This window comes from Notechis scutatus, chromosome Z (genome assembly GCF_049901735.1).
Source record: "Notechis scutatus isolate UNSWTSFEM ecotype Mainland chromosome Z, rNotScu1.2, whole genome shotgun sequence".
Lineage (NCBI taxonomy): Eukaryota > Metazoa > Chordata > Lepidosauria > Squamata > Elapidae > Notechis > Notechis scutatus.
In genome coordinates, this window is record NC_142025.1 from 897,237 (window position 1) to 907,500 (window position 10,264).

General features: G+C 44.8%; 2 pseudogenes across 1 annotated transcript; one reads left to right on the forward strand and one right to left on the reverse strand.

Moving 5' to 3' along the window:
- Nucleotides 1-2,447: 2,447 nt before the first annotated feature.
- LOC113432656 (GTPase IMAP family member 4-like) lies at nt 2,448-8,544 on the reverse strand (annotated as a pseudogene). Its single transcript, XR_015745959.1, has 3 exons — nt 8,526-8,544; nt 6,625-7,270; nt 2,448-3,069 (listed from the first exon to the last, which is right to left on the reverse strand). The product of XR_015745959.1 is annotated as a GTPase IMAP family member 4-like (transcript).
- A 1,449-nt stretch (nt 8,545-9,993) lies between these two features.
- LOC113431930 (GTPase IMAP family member 3-like) overlaps nt 9,994-10,264 on the forward strand; it is a 5,223-nt pseudogene continuing 4,952 nt past the window's right edge.

The following is a 10,264-nucleotide window of genomic DNA, read 5'->3' on the forward strand; positions in this document are numbered from 1 at the left end:
GCAGTACAGAATAATAATAAAAACAAGGACAAATAGGCTGAAAAACAGCATCTCTCCCAGGGCAGGAGCTCTTTTGAATTCTGCTGTGTAGTGCAGTGTTGGTGTGGTGTCGGGGTTTCCGGTTCAATGTGTGAAGGGTGAAGGATGTGTGTTTGTGTTTATTTTCATGGTCATGATGTGCCCTGAAGATGGTGTTTGATTTCGTTGTATGAGGTGCAAGGACAATAAAAGTAAACTAACTACTGCTATTTTTTGTTTTTTTCATTCATTTTTTTGGCCCATTTTTATGCACTTTTTTTTAATTTGAGATCTTCTTAAGTATTTGGTGGTATATCTCACAGCAAGTAGAAGTACATTAAAAGAGAATAATTATATTAAACTTAAGCAGCAGATAGCGCTTGACTTGGCAAAATGGAAAAATTTACAATTGTCATTGACAGGGAGAATTTCAACAATCAAGATGAATATATTACCCAGAATTCTATATTTGTTCCAGACAATTCCAATTAGGCTTGGAAAAGACTATTTTGAAGATTTAAATAAAATTGTGTTGATATATATATGGCAAGGTAAGAAAGCGAGAATAAAGTTAAAACTTTTGCAAGATGCTAGAATTAGAGGAGGATTTGGTTTGCCTAATTGGGAGTTGTATTACCAAGCTACAGACTTGATGTGGGTCAAGGAATGGATAACATTAAGAAATACTAGATTGTTGACATTAGAAGGACATGATTTTTTATGGTACAAGGGAACCAAAACACAGGGATATTTTAGAAGTCACCATATATGGGAGTCTTTGTGGTTAAATTGGGAGAAGATTAAAAGACAATGCTATTTGAAAATTCCAGTCTGATTATCGACTATTGAAGCATTTTCTTATCCTATAATATACAAGAAGGAACAAACAGTTAGATAGGGGGAAATATTGAATGAAAAGGGTGAACTTAAATCGATGCAAAATCTAGAGGAACAAGGTATAAAGATGAATTGGTTTTCATATGCGCAAATACATTCAAGGTATGATAAAGATCTTAAAACAGAAGGATTCTATGATAAATTGACTGACAGATAAGATTTTGACAGGTACTGATGAAAAGGTGATTAAAAAATTGTACGGATACTTATTAGAAATTAAACTAGAAGAAGAACAAGTTAAAGAAACTATGATTGCTTGGGGGAAGAATTTTGGATATGGGATGGATTTAGAGAAATGGCAAAAATTGTGGTCTCAAAATTATAAAATGACAGTGTCAACAGCATATAAAGAAAACTTGTATAAGATGTTTTACAGGTGGCATTTTCCCCCAACAAGAAATAGCAAGAATGTTCAAGAACAAATCCGAAAAATGTTGGAAATGTCATCAGATACCTGGCTCATACTACCATATGTGGTGGACCTGTGTGGACGCTAGAAAATATTGGACTACAATTCGCATGTGGTTGGAAAAATGACAAAAAAACACATAGATTTGAAACCAGAGATATTTTTATTGGGAATTTTACCTGATACATATAGCAAAGATTTGAAATATTTGATTGTAAATGTATTAACAGCGGCTAGGATTGTATTTGCTAAAAACTGGAAAAATGAGAAAATACCATCGCAGGAGGAAATTATTAAGAAAATATTGGAATGTGCTGAAATGAGCAGATTGACATTTGAAATTAGAGAACAAGAGGATAAACAATTTTACAAAATTTGGGACCTTTTCTATCAATGGTTAGATAATAAAATATAATAATGGAATATGTAGAATATTAGAAAATAATGAATATATAAAGATGTATTTCCTTTCTTTTTTTATTATTATATCTATAAAATGTTTCTAGGATAGATTTGGGAGGATTATATGAATTGTTATGATATAAACTAAGTAAATTATAGGTATCTCGCAAAGTATGAATGAACAAAATTATAGTCAAATGATTGAATAATAATGATGCAAGATATTTAATCTTTGATTGATAATATGAGTTATGATGCAATGTAACTGTAATTGCGACTATGAAATGGATGCACAAACATTTTTTTAAACCAACCGACACACTGCTTGTATACTCATGGAAGAAAGGTTGATGTTTTTATGTTTTGTTTGTTTTTGTTTGTCTTTAAAAACCAATAAAATTTACAAAAAAAAAAGAAAAGGAAAACATCATTCCCACATCTCGCCAACGTGCCTTACTTCTCCATCAAAGAAAGGAAAATAAAAATTACAGAGGGTCCTCAATTTACTAACGGTTTAGTGACTGTTCAAAATTACAACGGCGTTGAAGAAAGTGATTTCGGACCATCCATCCTTGCAACCATTGCAGCAGTCCCATGCTGGCGTGATCAAAAGTGGACGCTCGGCCACTGACTCGTATTTATGGCGGGCTCAGGAGATTCCCGATTTTGCGACCCTCAATGAGCAAAGTAAACGGGAAGCCCGATTCACTTCTAGCGGTTTTGACCCCGACGGTGATTCGGCGAATGACAGTGACAGGAAAGGTCATAAAAGCGGGGAGACAAAGTGCCCCCTCACAAAGGTCTTCCCCTAGCCACAGAAATTTGGGGGCTCCACCGTGAATCATAGCTTGAGGACTAGCTGTGCGTCGTTTTTGTGATCTGGAGGCGAAGCGAAGTCAGGACTTGAGCGCTTAAGGAAGAAGTATCGGAATGTGGTGAGAAGTCCTCTTCTCAGGCAGGACAACGCCCGTCCGCCAACACAAAAGATGAACCAGAATGGAAGGCAGCAGAGCGAGAGTATGACGCCGATGCTTCGGGATGACTTGCGGTTCTGCTCGATGAACCCCCGGACGTGCTCGTCCCGTATGTTGGGCTCCAGGTACAGCTGGTTGTATCACCCGCCGTTCTGGAAAACGGTCCTCTGCACCATTGCCATCAGCTCCGACACCTGACTCTCCCGCTTGGCTCCTGCGGCCTTGTTGTTGAACCCGCAGAAGCGGTTCCCGCACCGCCCGAATCAGGTCGCGCAGATTCCAGTTGTCGGAGTTTCGGACGTAGTCCTGCAGGGAGTCCCCGCCCAAATCTCCGCGCAGGTAAAGAGGATGATGGTGTGCCTGGTGGACTCAGCCTCCCTCTTTTTCCTCCCTTCTCTTCCCTCCTTTCCTCCCTTCCTCCCCTTCTCCTTCTTCCTTTCTGCCCCTTCCTTTTTTTCTTTTCCTTCCTTCTCTTTCTTTCCTTCTTTCCTTTCTTTTTCCCTTCTTTCCTTCATCCCTCCCTCCCTTCTCTCTTCCTTCCTTCCTCCCTCCTTCCTCCCATCCTCCCATCCTCCCTCTTTTTCCTCCCTTCTCCATCATTCCTTCCTTCCTTCCTCCGTCCCCCTTCTCCTTCCTTTCTGCCTCCTTTCTTTCTCTCTTTCTTTTTCCTTCCTCCTCTTTCCTTCTATCCTTTCTTTCTTCCTTCCTTCCTTCCTTCCTTCCTTAATGCCTCGCTCCCTCCCTTTTCTTTCCTTTCTTTCTTTTTCCTTCCTGCCTCCCTCCATCCCTTCTCTCTCTTCCTTCCTTCCTCCCATCCTCCCTTTTTCCTCCCTTCTTTCCTTCCTTCCTCCGTCCCCCTTCTCCTTCCTTTCTGCCTCCTTAATTTCTCTTTCTTTTTCTTCCTCCTCTTTCCTTCTTTCCTTTCTTCCTTCCTTCCTCTCAGCCTCCCACCCTCCCTTTTCTTTCCTTCTTTCTTTCTTCTTTCCTTCCTGCCTCCCCCTTCTCTCTTCCTTCCTTCCTCCCTCCTTCCTCCCATCCTGCCAGCCTCCCTGTGTTTCCTCCCTTCTGTTCCTTTCTTTCCTCCCTCCCTCCCCTTCTTTTTCTTCCTTTCTGCCTCCTTCCTTTCTCTTTTTCTTCCTCTTTCTTCCCTTCTTTCCTTCTCTTTCTTTCCTTCCTCCTTCCTTCCTTCCTGAATAGCCCCCTCCCCTCTCTTTTCTTTCCTTCCTTCCTTCCTTTCTTTTTCTTTCCTGCCTCCCTCCCTCCTCTCTCCCTCCCTCCCTTCCTTCTTCCCACCTTCTCCTTCCTTTCTGCCTCCTTCCTTTCTCTCTTTCTTTTCCCTTCCTTTTCTTTCCTCCTTTCCTTTCTTTCTTCCTTCCTCTCGGCCTCCCTCCCTCCCCTTTCCTTCTTTCTTTTTCCTTCTTTCCTTCCTTCCTTTCTTCCTCCCTTCTTTCTTCCTTTCTTCCTCCTTCCTTCCTTCCTTCCATCCTTCCTTCCTTCCTCCCATCCTCCCTTTTTCCTTCCTTCTTCCCTCCGCCCTTCTCCTTCCTTCCTTCCTTCCTTCCTTCCTTCCTTCCTCCCTCCCCCTTCTCCTTCCTTTCTGCCTCCTTCCTTCCTTCCTTTCTCTTTTTTTCCTTCCTTCTCTTTTCTTCTTTCCTTTCTTCCTTCCTTCCTCTCAGCCTCCCTCCCTCTTTTCTTTCCTTCTTTCTTTTTCCTTTTCCTTTCCTTCCTTCCTGACTCCTCCTTCCTTCCTTCCATCCTGCCAGCCTCCCTCTCTTTCCTCCCTTCTTTCCTTCCTTCCATCCTGCCAGCCTCCCTCTCTTTCCTCCCTTCTTCCTTACTTCCTCCCATCGTGCCAGCCTCCCTCTTTCCTCCCTTCTTCCTTCCTTCCTCCCATCCTGCCAGCCTCCCTCTCCTTTCTCCCTTCTTTCGTTCCTTCCTCCCATCCTGCTCCCATCCTTTCTCCTTTTTTCTTCCTTTTTTCTTCCTAGTTTCTTTCTTTCTTTCCGTCCTTCCTTTTTACTCCCCCTTTCTCATTCTTTCTCCGTCGTTCTGCAAGCCCCGCCTCCACTCCCATTCCCCCATTCCTGCCTCAGTCCCTGAGACATTGGCTCTGAAGAGCTCCGCTTTCAACAGAGATAGTCCTCGACTTAACAACGGAGATAGTCCTCGACTGAACAAGAGGTGAATTTAGTGACCATTCCACATGACAACGGCCCTGGAAGAAAAGGGACTTACGGAATGCGCGGCAGCCGCCGTGGCCTCGGGATCAAAATTCAGATGCTCGCAAACCAACTCCCATTTTGGACGGTCACAGCCCGATTACCGAAGGACAGAGTCGGGACTGTTCAAGCCGGAGACTTTTTACAGAATGACAGTATAATAAGAGTTGGAAGGTATCTTGGAGGTCATCCAGTCCACCTCCCCCCCGGCCCAAACAAAAATCCTCACATAGTTTTGTAGCAAAGCACGGGTATCGAGCTAGTAGTGCAGTATAGCCTAAGATAAGGAGAGATCACACCTTAATAAAAGCAATTTGATTGACTATTATTAGAATGGCACATTATGTTAAACGTAAATATGATGAATTTTATTGTATTTATTTTAATGTTATTATTTTATTTATTGCAAATTTAATAATAATAAAGGTGTACGGGCACCTGCTGCTGAATTTTTGCAAAGTGCAAGCATGTTCACCCATCACAAAACACACACACACAAACACTCACGCACACACACACACAACCTTTTGGATGAACAAGAAGATTTATTGTGTACATTAAAAAAAAGGAAAACTTTTGCAGAAAATCGGGGGCTGCGGCTGTTAAGAAAACATGAATTCGCCCCGGGAAAACGGGGAAGGGGTGAGAAGGAGCCTCAAGGCTGCCCGGCCTTGATGCTCTTCGATGCCAGCGGGAGCGAAAGGGAGGATTCGGCTACTATTATCCCTATCCATAAAAATGGGCTTCTACTATCTCTTGGGCTGGGGAGGCGTCCTGGCCCAATGCACCTCAAAGAATTGACGAATGGGGAAGCCGCAAAGACACGGGTCCAGGCTGGGGAGAGAAATAGGTTGTGTCGGGCCAGTTGATATTGGGGGACAGGAAGAGAGGGAGCGGGAGGGAGGGAGGAAAGAAGGAGGGAGAAAGAAAGAAGGAAGGAGAGATGGGGAGGGAGTTTAGAGGAGGGAGGGAAGGAGGAAGAAGGAAGGAGGAAGGGAAGAGGAGGAGACGGGAGAGAGGGAGGAAAGAAGGAAGGAGAGAAAAGAGGAAGGAGAGGGGGGAGGGAGAGGGAGGGAAGGAGGAAGAAGGAAGGAGGGAGGATGGAAAGGGAGGAGATGGGGAGGGGAAGAAAGAAGGAGGGAGGGAAGGAGGAAGAAGGAGGGAGAGAAAGAAGGAAGGAGATGGGGAGGGAGTTTAGGGGAGGGAGGGAAGGAGGAAGAAGGAAGGAGGAAGGGAGGAAGGGAAGAGGGAGGAGACGGGGAGAGAGGGAGGAAAGAAGGAAGGAGAAAGGAGGAAGGAGACGGCGAGGGAGAGGGAGGGAAGGAGGAAGAAGGAAGGGAGGGAGGAAAGGGAGGGAGATGGGGAGAGAGGGAGGAAAGAAGGAAGGAGAGAAAGGAAGACGGGGAGGGAGGAAAGAGGAATGGAGGGAAATCAGAGGGAGGGAAAAAGGGAAGAAGGGAGGAGGTGGGGTGGGAAGGAAGGGAGGGAGGAAGGAAAGCGAGGAGATGGGGAGAGGGAGGAGAGAAGGAGGGACAGAAATAATGGAGGAAGGAAGGAAGGAGATGGGGAGGGGGGGAGGGAAAAGAGGGAAAGAAATAAGGAAGGAGGGAGGAAGGGAGAAGGAAGAAAAGGTGGAAGGAAGGAAAAGAGGGAGGAAAGAAGAAAGGAAGCTGGCCCGAGTGTTTCGCCGCCATCCCCCTCAAACGAAAGGAGACAGCCAGGAAAAGTCCCGGTGCTTCTTGTCAATGTTGAGCATCTCCTCCATGTAGCACGGCGCGGCACGGTTCTTGTGCACCAGCGCATCAATCATTGCCATCAGCTGGCCCACCTGAGCTTCAGGCTCCGCTTCAGCCTTGTTGTTAAAGGCCAGGAAGCGGTTGCCGCAGTCGTAAACGTGCTCCTTCAGGTCCTCACGCCTTCGGCGATGAACTTCTCCAGGGTTTTGCCCTCCAGGTCCTCCTTGCGGGTGAAGAGGATGATCATGTAATCCTTGGCGTTCAAGCTGAAGATCTGCTTGATGAAGTGCGCCATGTATGTCTCCTCCTGGGTGAAGCGGTCTGGGCGCATCACCTGCAGGATGACGTGGGGGCCCGGGGGGCAAAACTTGATGCACTTCCTCACTTTGGCCAAGGTTTCCCGCTCTGGACGACCCTTGTTGAGGAAGCCCGGCGTGTCCACCACCACCACCACCACTTTCCGGCCGTTCAGCACGACCTCCTCCCATTGGCAAGTCTTGGTGACGGACACGGACGATATCTTGGATTTGAAGACCCTGCTTCCCAGGATGGTGTTGGCCACCGCACTTCTCCCATTGCCGGTTTTGCCTACCAGGACGATCCGCCGCTCGGGTCCTACAAACCCAAAGCGGAAAGAGAGAGAGAAGGAGGGGGACCGGTCAGGAGCACTGGAGATGACCTGGGTCAAAGGCATCATCAGTGAAGAATCCCTGTGTGTTCACAAGCGACCTCAATCCAGCCCACCTTGACTGCCTTTCTTATCTTCTGTTTCTCTCCATCTATCTCTACGGTATCTATCTACAGTATCTATCTATCTATATCTATCTATCTATCTATCTATCTATCTATCTATCTATCTATCTATCTATCTATCTATCTATCTATCTATCTATCTATCTACTTTCTTATCTCCCGCTCATTTCCCCCTGACTGTTAGTAGGTCAGATTCTTGTAGGGAGCTTAACCTTGCAGTCCTCGACTTCACCACCCTTCCTTCCTCGACTGTCCAAAGTTATGATGGCAAAAAGGACTTACGACCGTTTCTTCACACTCACGACTGTTGACGCATTCCCCCTCATCACCCGATCGAAATTCAGACGCTTGGCCACCGCTTCATATTTGCAACGGTGGCAGCCATCGTCCGTCAGTCGGTCTGTCCGTCCGTGTGTGTGTGTGCATGTGTGCGTGTGTGTGTGACCCACACAAATTTCAATGCGGAAGGCTGATTTGCTTAACGACCGGGGGGAGGGGACTCCCTTCAACAAATGTCTCATTTAACGACTGAAAAATTTTGGAATCCATTTGGGTTGTAAATCGAGGATACCTGGACACTTCCCTTCTGGGGAAAGCCCTGAGTTTCACTTAGCAACAGTGGTGAGAAAAATGGTTACGTGGGGCAAAACTCTCTTCGATGTCTCACTGAACGACCGAAAATTTTTGGACTCCATTGTGGTCATAAGTCGAGGACTAGCTGTACTCTTCCCCTCCAGAGAAAGCCCCGAGCTTCACTTAACAACGAGAAAAATGGTCATGTGGAGGCAAAACTCTCTTCAATGTCTCACTTAACAACCGCAAAATTTTGGACTCCCATTGCGGTCGTAAGTCAAGGTCTAGCTGGACTCTTCCCCTCTGGGGTAGCCCCGAGCTTCACTTAACAACGCTGGGGAGAAAAAATTATAACATGGGGCAAAATTCTCTTCAACGCCTCACTTAACGACCGAAACGTTGGGCCAGTCGCAAAGCCGAGGATTTCTGGGAGCCCGAATCACCTGACTTCCCCAGTCTGAGGCCACCATAGCCCATCCACCCCATCCCACCCAGGACCCCAGCTGTTACCCAACCCCCACTGCACCCCCTCCCCAAAAATTACCTTGGATATTTTCAGACATTTTATTTATTTTATTTATTTATTTATTTGATTTGTCAATTGTTTACAAGATAATAAGTACAAGTGTATACATAGTTGTGAATATATGAAATGGGTACATATAAGAAAAATAAAAGAATAAGAGAAACAATAGGACAGGGACGGTAGAGTACGTTGGTGCGCTTATGCACGCCCCCTACAGACCTCTTAGGAAAGGGTGAGGTCAATAGTAGACAGTCTAAGGTTAAAGTTTTTGGGGTTTGGGGAAGAGACTACAGAGTTGGGTAGAGTATTCCAGACATTGACCACTCTATTGCTGAAGTCGTATTTCCTGCAATCAAGTTTGGTGCGGTTTACTTTGAGTTTATATCTGTTGTGTGCTCTTGTGTTGTTATGGTTAAAGCTGAAGTATTCATTGACAGGTAGGACATTGCAATGTATGATTTTATATACCATGCTTAAGTCGGACCGAAGACGAGCGTAATTCGAGGTTTTCTAGTTTTAGAATTTCGAGTCTGGTGGCATAAGGTATTCTACAACGGTAGAAGAGTGGAGAACTCTTCTTGTGAAATACTTCTGGACTTTCTCAATTGTGTTAATATCACATACGTAATAAGGATTCCAGACTGATGAACTGTATTCGAGTATTGGTCTAGCAAATGTTTTGTATGCTCTGGTTAGTAGTGTGATATTACCAGAGAAAAAGCTACGTAGGATTAGGTTAACAACTCTTAATGCCTTTTTGGCTATGTAGTTGCAGTGGGCTCTAGCACTTAGATCATTAGAGGTGAGTATTCCAAGGTCCTTTACAGAGCTTGGGTCATCAACAAGATCTTGACTATTCAGCTTGTATTTTATTTTCTGATTTTTTTGCCAATATGTAAGACAGAGCATTTATTTGTTGAGATTTGAAGTTGCCATATGTTAGACCATTCAGATACATAGTCTAGGTCTTTTTGTAGGGTAGTAGTATTGTCTGTGGTATTGAACAGCTTTACATCATCAGCGAAGAGAACGCAATTGCTCTTGATATGATCACAAAGGTCGTTTATGTAGATTATGAAGAGAAAAATTTCGTTTATGTAGATTATGAAGAGAAAAATTTCACAGCGCCAATCCAGAAGTTTCTGTGGGAAAGCAAAACTCTGGAATCAGCCCAGAAGTTTCTCTCACCAAACAGCCAGGGAGAAAAAAGGGGGAGGAAAGAAGGGAGGAAGGAGGGAGGAGAGGAAGAGGGGAAGGAAAATAGGAAGGGAGGAAAGAAGGAGGGATGGAAATAAGGGAGGAAGGAGGGAGGGAGGAAGAAAAGGGAGGGAGGAGATAGGAAGGGAGGAAACAAGGAGGGATGGAAAGAAGGGAGGGAGGAGGGAGGGAGGAAGAGGGGAAGGAAAATAGGATGGGAGGAAAGAAGGGGGAAGGAAGGAAGGAAGAGAGAGAAGGAAGGAAGGAAGGAAGGAAGGTAGATAAAAGAATGAATGAAAGGGAAGAAGGTATAACAAAGACAGATAGAGAAAGAAAGAAGGAAAGAAAGGAAGGAAGGTAGAAGGAAAGAAAGAAAGAAAGAAAGAAAGAAAGAAAGAAAGGTAGAAGAAAGATAGAAAGAGAAAGAAAAAGAAAAAGAAAGGGAGAAAGAAAGAAGGAAAAGAAGAAAGGTAAAAGAAAGATAGAGAAAGAGAAAGAGAAAGGAAGGTAGAAAGAGAGAAAAGGAAGGAAAGAAACAGTAAGGAAGGTAGAAGAACGAA